This window comes from Mesocricetus auratus, unplaced genomic scaffold, assembly GCF_017639785.1.
Source record: "Mesocricetus auratus isolate SY011 unplaced genomic scaffold, BCM_Maur_2.0 Super-Scaffold_100020, whole genome shotgun sequence".
NCBI lineage: Eukaryota > Metazoa > Chordata > Mammalia > Rodentia > Cricetidae > Mesocricetus > Mesocricetus auratus.
In genome coordinates, this window is record NW_024429201.1 from 32495031 (window position 1) to 32504509 (window position 9479).

At 41.3% G+C, this 9479-nt stretch overlaps 1 pseudogene; it reads left to right on the forward strand.

The window, feature by feature from the left end:
• The first annotated feature begins 6632 nt into the window (after positions 1–6632).
• Positions 6633–7532, forward strand: LOC101834330 (annotated as a pseudogene).
• The last annotated feature ends 1947 nt before the right edge of the window (positions 7533–9479 follow it).

Below are 9479 nucleotides of genomic sequence, written 5' to 3' on the forward strand. Positions count from 1 at the left end.
ACTAATGGGCCACTCTAGCAGGAGCATGGAAGACAGTAGAGCTGAGAGTGATACGTACTGTGGAGGCCCAAGGGAACAATAACAGCTGTCCTAGAGACCATTCTTGTGACAGTTCGACTATGAATTTTAGTACATTTCCGCCCTTTTTCTTAAAAAAATCTTCTGTAGTCTAAATTGATTACTTTGAGACTAATGTCATTGGGAGAGAGTTCAAGAGATTCTAGGATTGACTATGTCAAATAGTTATTGGTGATCACTCTTATACAGATACACAGTAAAAAAGAGAAAGTGGGGCAAAAAAGAAATATTAAATGCAGTTTGTGGGGAAAAGGAGCACCAGGAAATTTATGCCCAGGGGGGATGAGTTTAATTTAAAGAAAAGGCTTAAAGAGGATGAAATAAAGAGAGGGGTATATCCTCAGGACAAAAATCTTACAGTTTGTGAAAGATAAAGTTCATGCAGCAAGGGAAACTATCTACAAGTCAAAGCTTATGCACTGCAATTCAAGGAGGAATTTAGATTCCATCCCAAACAAGTGAGAGAATTTGGCATCTTTGGCCATGTGATTCTGGCTCTATCAAGAAAGATACAATGGTAAATGGGTTGTGGAATCCTACTCTATGGTTAAGGAAATCTGCTGTAGCCAGGTTTGTTGGAGGGGAGTCACTATATGGAGGCCTGGAGAAGCCTTCGAATGAAACTGTGAAGGTGAAGCCTGGATTGTGATGGAGGCTCCAAGATACCAGAGCTGTGGGAGACCTGCCAAGGACAGAGGTGAATAGGGTATGGAACTAGCTTGAGAAGGAGAATTTTTCCAGTCAACAAAGCTGAAAATGGTGGAAGATCTGAAGAGTCATCTAAGTCAGGATATAGAGTTTGCCTGCCCTACTAGGGTTTTGTCTTGCTTCGGTCTAGTAATTCATCAGCATGCCCCCTTTTCTGTGTTTTGTAGTGGCAATTATATATTCTATGCATGTAGTTTACTTTTTGCTTATATAGGGATTACACGTAAGAGATCTTCTGGAGTCTCAGAGGAGACTTTTGCCTTTGAAACAGTGTTGAGACTGTGAAGGACTACGGGGACATTGTAAATTGGACTGAATACTTTTACATTAGAAGATGGCTACAAGCCAGAGAGTAGAATGTGGTGGTTTGAATAATAATGACTCCCATAGGCTCCTATATTTGTATGTCTTGTTCTCAGTTTGTGGACTATTTAGGAAGGATTAAGAAACATGTACCTTGTTAGAGGAGATATATCACTGGGGGTGAGCTGTGAGGTTTCAAAAACCTAAGTGAGGCCCAGTCTTTCTCTCTCCCTGCCTCCACCTTGCAGATCAGATGTTAGCTCTCAGCTAGGGCTCCAGTGCCAGCCTGCCTGTGGACATGCCCCCCACCATGACTGTCATGGACTCCTGAAAGTGTAAGCAAGCCCCCAATCAAATGCTTTCTTCTATAAGTTGCCTTGGTTATGATGTCTTTTCATAGAATTAGAATAGTGACTAAGACACATGCTTTCACTCATATGCAGATTATAGATTTAAGTACACATTTGAATGTTGGAGGGGACAAGTAGAAAGTGGATTTTGAAAGAGGAGTAAGGGATTTTAGATGAGGGGCAAGGATGAAAAAAAGAGATGAGTACTAGAATGTGTGTTACATGAGGGCAGAATTGACTCTACTTGGCAGGCAGTAGTAGACCAGCAAGAGGAGGGCAGAGGTGATGGGGAGGGTAGTGGGGGAAACAGATGAACAATAAAAGGTAAAACTGAATATTTCCAGACTAGGGAGATGGCTCAATCACCAAAGTGTTTCTTATGCAAGCATGAGAATCCGGGTTTAGTTCCTAGAACCCACAGAAAAATTTGGGTGAAGTGGTGAATACTTGTGATCCCAATGCTGTGGAAGCAGAGATGGGTAGGTGCCTAGAATTTGGTGGCCAGGCAATCCAGCCTACTTGGTAAGTCCAGGTCAATGAGAAACTTGTCTCAGAAAGCAACATCAATAGTTCCTGAAAATCTGAATCTGTAAAATATTGAATAACTTCTGTGGCTACTAGTTAACACAAGTTTCCTTTACTCCACGTATGATCCAACATGCCAATAAGCAGTACAAATGTAAGCTAGATTGATTTGGAGTTAGCTAGCATGAACAATATCAATAATTTTTATTGTTGTTTACATTAAAAAGTATCTTCATGTGCATTGCCTAAATCTACTTGTTCGATTGATTTTTTAAGCACTGCTGCTTCTACTTTTGTAATAAGGAAACAACTTGGCATGTGATCTGAAAATGCTATGAGGAAGCATTGTAAAGCCATGTCAACCTTCTCAGCACACCAGCAGGGATCTCTGTAAACGGTCCCTCACCTCTGTGTAGTGCTCTTTCTTCCTTCCTCAGAAATTCCACATTGGAGTCTAGCTCAGCACTTGAGAAAAGCCCTGAACACTCCCCTTTTCTCATTCTGCTCACTTTGAATCTTTGTGGGTGAAAATGCAGTCTCATATCAATGGCCAAAATCCTAGTTGTATAAGCTTTCAACCATCGTCCCAAGGTTCTTAATGTCAGTTAAACACACTTTGCATTTATTTTTGTCCTACAGTCCAGTTTCAGCTTTAACCTTACTTTGTATTTTCTTCTCACAGTGTCAAACATATGCAAAGTTTTGAATAATAATGGAGAAAATGAAAGAAAAATAATCCTGTTAAACAGAAATAGTGGCACAAGGTTATGGTCTTATCACATTGGAAACTGAGACACAGGGATTGCTGTGAGTTTGAAACCAGTCTGGACTACAATAATGAGTGTCAGGCTAGTGAGAGTCTGTCTCAAAAAAAAACCCAGTAACAAAACCATGCCTTCTTTGAACTCCCAACTAAATAGAGGACACCCAGGGAGTGATAATGAATGGCACTTATGGCAGGCACCTAGGGAGAACGGATGGGAGGAGGAAAGTCAACACAGGAGATCTTGTGTGGATTTGGCAGTAGAGACACCTTCCAGAGGGGTAATTGAGAGCTGAGTCCTTAGACTTCCTGCATAGCTTGGCCTACTTGAATACCCCCCTGCTAACCCTCTTCAGTTTTTCAGCTCCATAGGCTGTCCTGATCTTGCATGTTGGAACTGTTCTATGAATGTTGAAAGCACTAAATTAAGCGATTTCCTCAGTCAAAACCCAGGGTGGATACATTCAGTTTGTTTTTGAATGAATGTCCTGAGTTCTCTTTCGTCTTAAACTGGACTCTGGCCTGAGACCTTGAGTTGCCTTGAACACTGAAACTGGAGAGGGAGGGCAAGTAGTGTTTGCTGCTGCCAGATCTTCCCCAGGGACAAAACTCTGGAGACATCAACTCCTTCTCTTCTCAGTTTTGTTTTCAGCCTGTTAGGGAATCACTGGGCAGTATTCTATAGGCTACCGCCTTTGGGAAGGACAAAAGGATTCTACCCTTAAATCAGGGACAACTAAAAGAACATACAGAAACTGTTGGAGCTGAACCATATTTTATATCTGCATTATCTTAAGTGAAAACATGTATGTCAGTTTTTAGTAGTATTTCCACAGTATTAAACACACAAACCATGTGCCATTTTGCCCTTCACACCACAATTGGTTTTCCAGCTAGATACCACTACATGCCCAGATTTCTTTGGCAGGATGAAAAGGTTGCTTTACCTTTTAATGGGTAAATCCAAAGCACAGCATTTGGGAGTGATTTACCAGGGACAAGTGGAAGGCTGTGATTCTCCGGGTGTGTTCAGCAGGTCTGGCATTGGGAGTGATTTACCAGGGACAAGTGGAAGGCTGTGATTCTCCGGGTGTGTTCAGCAGGTCTGGCAGGAGAAGGGGCTACAAGCCTTCCTATGTTTATTTTTCCTTGCCTGAACTTAACTTTGCTTTTAGGGCAGGTCCCTATGCTCCCCTTTTGGGAATGATGATGGATTCTATGCAATTTGAGAGAAGAAAAGTCTTCCTTTTGTTTGTTTCTTTTTTTTCTAGACAGAGTTTCTCTGTGTAACATCCCTGGCTGTCCTGGAACTCGCTTTGTAGACCAGTCTGGCCTTGGAACTCACAGAGATCCGTCTGTCTCTGCCTCTCATGTGCTGGATCTAAAGGTGTGCATCACCAGCAGCAGCAGCTGAAAGAGTCTTAATCAGAATTGTTACCCCAGGACAGCAACTGCCTCTCATTCAGACAAAGAGCCAACTCTTATGCCTCCCTAAACTGATAAGGCCTGAAGGCTTTTTTGGAAGAGGTCATTTTTGTCTTTAAGTGATTCAACACGAGGATATACGCATGAGGAAGGACTAGGAGGAAGGACTTCACTAACGTGGAGAGTCTTTCAGAGCTGGTGAGTCTTTCAGAGTGGCACCCTCTCTACTGCAACTGCAGTAGCAGAAAGGTTAAAGCACATGAAGTAAGTTCTTACAGTTTGTTTGGTCCTGACAGACATTTCACCTTATTTCTTTTATTCTTCTTGCTGAAAAATGTAAGCGGATCTTCTCTTCTTGAAACACAGTTGTCCTGGTTCTTAAGACATGTTCCAATTAATGGCATTGCTCCCTTAGGTGTGAGCTCTGCCATTTAAATAGTAGCCTAAATTCAGAGATGGAACTCTTACATTGTCACTGTCTCAGAGGAGAGATCTGCCATTTTCTGACAGCCAGTGACTTGTGGCTGAATAAGTGATCCCTTTAAAAATAAAAAGAATTCATTATTGGACTCATTTGATTTTTATTTGATTTATTTGATTGATCAATTTTATTTGATCGATGAATTTATTTTTCTTAGTGTATCTTCAATGCATGAGATTCTCTCTTCCATCTCTTGTATTCTGTTGGTTATGCTTGCATCTGTAGTTCCTGATCATTTACCCACCTTTTCTAATTCTAGCATTCCTTCAGACTGTGTTACTTGTAATGTCTCTATTTCAGCTTTCAAACCTTGCACTGTTTGAATTGTTTCTTGCAATTTTTCGTTTGTCTTTTCTTCCATTTCTTTAAAGGATTTTCTCATTTCCTCTTTTAGGGTCTCAATCATCTTCATGAAGTTGTTTTTAAGGTCATTCTCTTCTGCTTCATCTGTGTTAGGTGTTCAGGTCTTGCTGGTGTAGAGTCCCTAGGCTCTGGTGGCATCATATTGGTTTTTCTGATGTTGAATGTGTTCTTATACTATCCTCTTCCCATCCCTTCTTCCAGTGGGTTCAGGTGGCATCTCTTCTTCTCCTGGTGTGTATGGGTCCAGGGTTCTCTTCCAGTGGGTACAAGCAGGTCTAATGCTCTGACGGGTCTGAGGTGGTGCAAGAGGGTCTGAGGCACTCCCTCTCCGGGTGGTTGTGAGCTGGATTAGTGCACTGCAGTCAGCAGGCTTGTGGTTGCTTGGTCCTCTGGGGGCGAGTCTATCTGCCTGCACTCCCCAGGCCAGGAGATCCCAGAGTGGGTGGATTATATTTCTTTTTATTAAGTTTAAACATGATGCGTTTAATGACAATTTTGGAAGATTAATAAATTGAAGCAAAGAAACAAACAAACAAAAAACCAAAACAGAAACCAATCAAATAAACAAAAAGTTGTGTTTCAGAATGAAAACTTCAAGTTTAATTCACTGATCCATTTAATTGAGAAAATTCCCTCCACAGAACTTTTGACTAGTACCATGTTCCTAAATTTATTGTTAGTCGTTACTCTCCCCTGGTACTGTTCTGATCTCTAGCAATGGAGCACAAGAGAAATCTTATTTCCTAGCAGCCAACTAAATTCTGAAGGATACAAGAGACATAGAAAAATTACATTGCTTCATTCTTTTTTGTATGAAAACAATGTGATGGTGACTGTAAATCATTAAAGAGAAATTTGATTTGCTTCTAGGAGTAATTTAATGTGACATTTAACAATATTTCCATTAGATTGCTGATGATAGTGTTATTTATTTATTATATATTATATATTACTTATTTGTAATAAGTACTTACTATTGTTTTATTTGTTTATTATATTATTTATTGATGACAGCATAGTATTATGAACAGTAAATTTTATACACTATAAAATCTATCATCTTCTATTTACAAACAAAAACTTATTTATATGAATTAAAAATTAGGCATTATTTTTACTTTAAACTTTATGGAAATAAATAAATGATGACAAATTTTTGATCACCAAGTAATCACTTAAACTAAGATGTGTTAAGGGGTAAGAAGACTCCTGATAAATTTGCATCATTAGATGTCAGAAGATCCACCTTAAACTTTTGTCCATACCTTCTGGTGACAATCTACATAAAAAGACACAAGAGAAGGAAGCTTTTGCTTCTTGACTGTAAGTTCATCTATCTTACTGTGTACCCCCATGGTATTAGAACCTATTTCTTTAGGACCCCAATGTAAACTGAAGACTGACAGAGGCATCAAGCCTGGCAGACTGAATAACTACCAAAATGACTAAAAAATACTTCAAACATGTTCATCATTTCTAGCAATTAGGAAAATGCAAACCAAAACAACTTTAAAATGTTTATCTTATCCTATTCGGAATGGCAATGATCAACAGAACAACTGACAACAAATGACAGAGTGGTTATAGTACAACAACAACAACAACAACAACAAAAAAAAAACCTTCGCTTCTTCTACTTCGGGAAAACACCAAATGGCGGATGACGCCGGTGCAGCGGGAGGGCCCGGAGGACCCAGGGGCCCAGGATTAGGCGGCCGCGGTGGCTTCCGCGGAGGCTTTGGCAGTGGCCTCAGGGGCCGCGGTCGTGGTCGAGGCCGTGGCCGTGGTCGAGGCCGCGGGGCTCGTGGAGGAAAAGCTGAAGACAAGGAGTGGATCCCCGTCACCAAGCTGGGCCGCCTGGTTAAGGACATGAAGATCAAGTCCCTGGAGGAGATCTACCTGTTCTCCCTGCCCATTAAGGAATCCGAGATTATTGATTTTTTTCTGGGCGCATCTCTAAAGGATGAAGTTCTAAAAATCATGCCAGTACAGAAGCAGACTCGGGCTGGCCAGCGCACCAGGTTCAAGGCTTTTGTCGCTATTGGGGACTACAACGGTCATGTTGGTCTTGGTGTGAAGTGCTCCAAGAAGGTAGCCACAGCCATCCGGGGGGGCCATCATCTTGGCCAAGCTTTCCATTGTCCCTGTGCGGAGAGGTTACTGGGGGAACAAGATTGGCAAGCCCCACACTGTCCCATGCAAAGTGATGGGCCGCTGTGGCTCTGTGTTGGTGCGTCTCATCCCTGCCCCTAGAGGCACTGGCATCGTCTCTGCTCCTGTGCCCAAGAAGCTACTGATGATGGCCGGTATTGATGACTGATACACGTCAGCCAGGGGCTGCACTGCCACCCTGGGCAACTTTGCCAAGGCCACCTTTGATGCCATCTCCAAGACCTACAGCTACCTGACCCCTGACCTCTGGAAAGAGACTGTGTTCACCAAGTCTCCTTATCAGGAATTCACGGACCATCTTGTGAAAGCCCACACCAGAGTCTCTGTTCAGAGGACCCAGGCTCCAGCTGTGGCCACCACATAAGGGTTTTCATACAAGAAAAATAAAGTGAATTAAGTCTGTTAAAAAAAAAAAAACCTTCATACACTGTTGGTAAGGGTACAAACTGGTGAAGTCACAATGAAAATCAATGCGCAGAATCCTCAAGAAGCTAAAAATAAACTTACTATAGGGCCCAGCTATACCACTCCTCGGCATATGTTCAAAGGACTTGACACTTGCTCAGCCATGTTCACTGCTTCTGTGTTCACAAAACCAAGAAACGGAAACAACCTAAAAGTCTTTTAACTGACAGGTTGATAGTGAAAGTGTAGTGCATGTACACTATGGAATGCTATTCAGCTATAAAGTAAAATTCCATCATGAAATTTGTAGGTAAATGGATGGAACTATACAAGGTCCTATTGAGGGACATAACCCATTGGGAGAAAGACAAATACTACATGGTCTCTCTCGCTTGAGGCTTCTGGTTCTAAGTGTTCAGATATGAATACATATCCTGGAGTAACTACAAAAACCAGGAAAGGAAAACAGAGCCATCCTGGATTTGATATGCAGGGGAGTTCTAGAGAAGGGAAGAACAGGAAATATGTGACCTGATTTGGAGAAATGGGAAAACCCAGAAGAGGGAGGAAGGTGTCATCCATATGACTGCCTAAACATGAGATGAACAAGAACAAAAATGATATACAGACCAAAGAGAACCAAAGAAATACCATAAAGCTTCCACTCTACAAGCTACAAGCAACTAGGAAATATTAAGGGAGGAAATAGTTTTCCCTAGCGAAGAACAGACCAAATGAAAATACAATTACAAGTAGCATTATACAGAATGAGCAGGTTATATCTAGGAATGTATATATGTATATGTATATATTTACATAAACATATATGCATCAAAAACAACTAATGAAAAAAGAGACCTTGAATTTGAAAGGATTCAGAAGAAGGGGCACATGGGATAGATTGTAGGGAGGAAAGGGGAAGTTATGATTTAATTATGTTATAATCTCAAAAATAGGTGATAATCAAAAACTTTTAAGGATCACTAAATAATCACTTAAATTATGTTCAAGGGAAACAGAAGTTTAACCATTTTTTTAAAACTTTTGTTCCTCATGGCATGTACTCTCTCATATATGGATTTTAGACATAGATCTGGGGAGTGCCAGCCTACAATCCCATGGGCAGAGAGTCTGGGAAACAGAAACTTCATTCAGTGGCTGATGGAAGAAGAGGCAGACTCCCACAGCTAAGCACTGAGCTGAACTCAAGAAATCCAGTGACAGAGAGGGAGGACTGATGACCAAAGGGATTAAGACTGGGCTGGTTTAACCCCCAGAAACAGCTGACCTGACAAAGGGTAGCTCTTGAATCCCAGACTAATGCCTGGGAATCCAACATGGGACTGATCAAGACCCCCTGAATGTGGGTGTCAGTGAGGAGGCCTAGGTAATCTATTGAGCCTTGGGTAGTAGATCAGTATTTATCCCGGGTATACAAATGGACTTTGGACTCCCATCCAACAATGAGAGATGCACTCTCACCCTAAACTCTTGGGGGAGGGTCTAGGCCCTGCCCTGGATGAAATGACAGACTATGGATACCCCCATGGAGGGCTTCACCCTCCCTGGGGAAATGAGGGGATATTGGGGGGGTTGGTGGGAGGGCACAGGAGGAGGGGAGGGAAATGGAGAGGTCACTGGAATTGACATGTGAAGCAATCTTGTTTCTAATTTAAATTTAAATTTAAAAATTAAAAATTAGAAAAAACTTTTGTTCCTTTCTTGCTTTCTACATAAGAAGAATGTATTCTTTCCAATTTGTTTTCTTTAAGCATGCAACTGTTTCTTTTCTTCTTTGCCATCCCTTCCTTTATTTTATTCACTTACTATTTTGATTTTAACCTCAATAATTACTACCTAACTCCAAAGCATGCTAGCCATTACTTTTGCCATTTTCTGTTCTATG